Source organism: Notolepis coatsorum (genome assembly GCF_963971535.1).
Source record: "Notolepis coatsorum genome assembly, contig: SCAFFOLD_711, whole genome shotgun sequence".
In the NCBI taxonomy this organism is placed as follows: domain Eukaryota; kingdom Metazoa; phylum Chordata; class Actinopteri; order Aulopiformes; family Paralepididae; genus Notolepis; species Notolepis coatsorum.
Window position 1 is genome coordinate 16,486 of NW_028171321.1, and position 3,297 is coordinate 19,782.

Here is a 3,297-nt window from a genome sequence, read left to right on the forward strand (position 1 = left end):
CTTTTTGCAATATAGGAATAATTCAATTTGGTGCACGTTGAGAGCTATATAAAGAATGACATCCTCAATGCATGTAGATTTATAATATTTTAACTTAAAACCAGGCTACTTTGGCGTATAATCATTAATATTATATTCAAAAAAATCATATTGGAAACACCGGGATTTGAACCCCAGTCGCTGGATTGGCAGGCTTGAGCACTACCGCTGGGCCACTGGGCCAGATGGGATAAATTCATTGTTTATACATTAATGAACGAGAGACCCGTGTTTAGAATATCCTTTGTTTTGAATGAAGTTTATCTCTTTATCCTCATTCATTAATGTGACGTCAACGGCTCATTCAATTTCTCAAATCCGTCAAACAGCGCATCTCATCAGACATCTTAATCCCAGTTACAATTAAAATAACCACATCATGTGTACATCGCACGAGCGAGCGCCACCGTCGCCACGGTATATATAACGTGCATTATTTAGGACAAAGTGAATTTAATATCAGCATTTTGGGTCTATTTTACATTTCAAAAGCCCCCTCTGGAAGAATGGAGCACAAAAACGTAATTCAGAATGGTATAATGCAGATCGTAGACTGTGGGAATAGTTTCAGGAAACGGGCTGTCACTTCTTTGCGGGGGCGTGGCGATAGTTCAGGCTAACTTGAACTTGAACTCTGCTTTCGAGCAGGCTCAAACTTTTGGATCTGTTGGCATGGTGATCTGGAAAATCCACGTATATGAAACCGGAAAGTCCGGCTAACCCAGTTATCCAGCTAAAGTTATCCGGCTAACTCAGTTATCCAGGTACATGAAACGGGGCCCAGATCCCAATAAACCAAATGGTATGTTTGTGAGGGACAATGTGGGACGCCCCCCCCCTCCTTTTTTTTGGTGAACTGTCCCTGTCCCCTCAATCAAGGCTCATCCGCCACTGTCCTCATTCAAATGACCACAAGCCTAATATGTTTTGCCCTTATTCATTTATTTTATTTTCCTTTTGTCTCTAATGGGTGTTAAGTACTCAAAATAAATAAATAATAAATAAAATGACCACCCAGACTTACAATCACGACACCTGTGATTAGGTCTGGACTCCAGGTCTCATCTCACACACACACACACAATGACCACCCAGACTATGTATAATAATGACCACCCTCACAATGCTTTTTCACTCTCCTGCCCTCCGGGAGGAGAATGAGGAGCCTCCGATTGAATTGATTGATTGAAAAGTTTATTAACAGATTGCAGAATGGGTACAGTAGAGCTCAATACATACAATTGTTAAGGGGATGCAGACCAGAGAAAGACTTTCGTCTTGTTTACATCAGGGTCCCCCATTTTCAATTCATCATAACATATATGACATACATGACATACAGATAGACAGTACTGCTACATCTATACATTTATGACATATCAGATTTGCAAATACAGTACTGTTTGTGATACAAAAAGTGTCCAGAAAAAGAGTGTATATACATTTGACGTAGAAACTGTACATTGGAGGAGGTTGGGTGGGTGGGGTTGGTGGGTGGGGGCTGTACATTGGAGGGGGGGGGGGGGGGTTGGGGTAGGGGGGGGGGGACACTGTGCACTGTACATTGGAATACTGACGAAGCCATACTTGGTCATTTACTGTACAACTGGGTTAAGACATTTGTAGGGGCCAGTTTCGAATTGCAGTCTCCCGTAGGTGTTCTTTGAGAGTGTATTTGAAGGTGGGTAGTGATTCACAATCCTTTACAGCTTTGGGTAGGGCGTTCCACATTGATGTGGCATAATTGCGAAACGTGTTTAGTCCCTTGTTTGAGCCGAATCTGGGTTTAACATGATTTGTGGAGCTCCCTCTGGTGTTGTGATCGTGGTATTCACTGACCTTTGGGAAGTATTTTGACATGTACATGGGTACCTTGGTCGTGTAGTGTATCTTGTAGACCAGGCCCATTGCAAGTTGCTGTACTCTGTCGTCTACTCTAAGCCATCCTAGGTTGTCAAAGTGGGCCGGGGTGAGGTGGGTTCTAGGAGTCAGGTCAAGCAGTAGTCTGACTAGCTTGTTTTGAGATGTTTGTAAGGCCTAACAAAATTAATAGTTGGTTTCCGGTTGCCGACCGACCCTGCCGATTTAGGTGCGACCCAATATATTTTATGAGTTTTTTTTTAAAATTATATAAAAAAAATCTGATTTTTTTTTTTAAGAATAAAGTTTCATAGAAATCTTAGTCAAACATTTAGTATTATGGATATTAAACATGCTGGCAGAGTACATGCATCCATGTTGTTGTGAACATTTTAATTAAATAAAGAAATTCCCTATCCATAGTCGCCGTGGGAAATAAAAAAAATTAAAAAAAATAATAAAATAAATTCCCTACCTACCCATGGCCAAACTGACAACCAACAGGAAACCAACAATATATTTTACTTTGCCTAATTTGTTTTTTAGTGCCTTTGAGGTGCTTTGGTACCATGAGGTGCAAGCATAGTCGTAGTACCCTTGAATGAGTGCTCCTGCCAGAGTCTTCAGGGTATTCTTGTTTACCAGAGAGGAGATCCGGTACAAGAATCGAGTTCGTTGGTTGACTTTTTTTTATTACACTGGATGCCATTTTATCACAGGAAAGATTAGCCTCTAGGATGGAACCTAGGTAGGTAATTTCATCTTTACTTGTGACAATATTGTCACCCACTGTAACCGAGAAGCCGTCGGTCTTGCTGAGTTTGTTATTTGAACCGAAGAGTATGGACTCTGTTTTGCCCATGTGTAATGATAGTTTGTTGTCGGCGAGCCATATGCAGATTTTGCCGAGCTGAGGGTTTTTTCAACCTGCAACTTGTTCTTGTCAGAGACCAGCAGGGCTGAGTCGTCCGCAAACAGGAACGAGCTGCAGGACCAGCAGGCTGAGAGACAGCTTCATACACCTGGCTGTCAGGAAGCTGAACTCTCTCCCAGATCTAGCCTCTCCCCTCCTCTACTCTGCCACAGAACCTGGACTAAGAACACCCCCCCCCCGCAGCAATGGCACAATAATAAAGAATATGATTATCTCCCACCTGCACTGATTTGTGCGGGGGGTGGTTAGGTTACCAAACGGTTACTCGCATCTTTTTTATTGTTATTATTCGTTTTCAATCTAAACAGTTTGGGATTGTTTTCCCCTTTTCAAATTTCGACCAAGCGAGCGGTCTTCTTTCGTGCGAGCAGCGGAGATTACAGCAGTGCATGGAACTTTGACAACCTTTGACAACCTAGGATGGCTTAGAGTAGACGACAGAGTACAGCAACTTGCAATGGGCC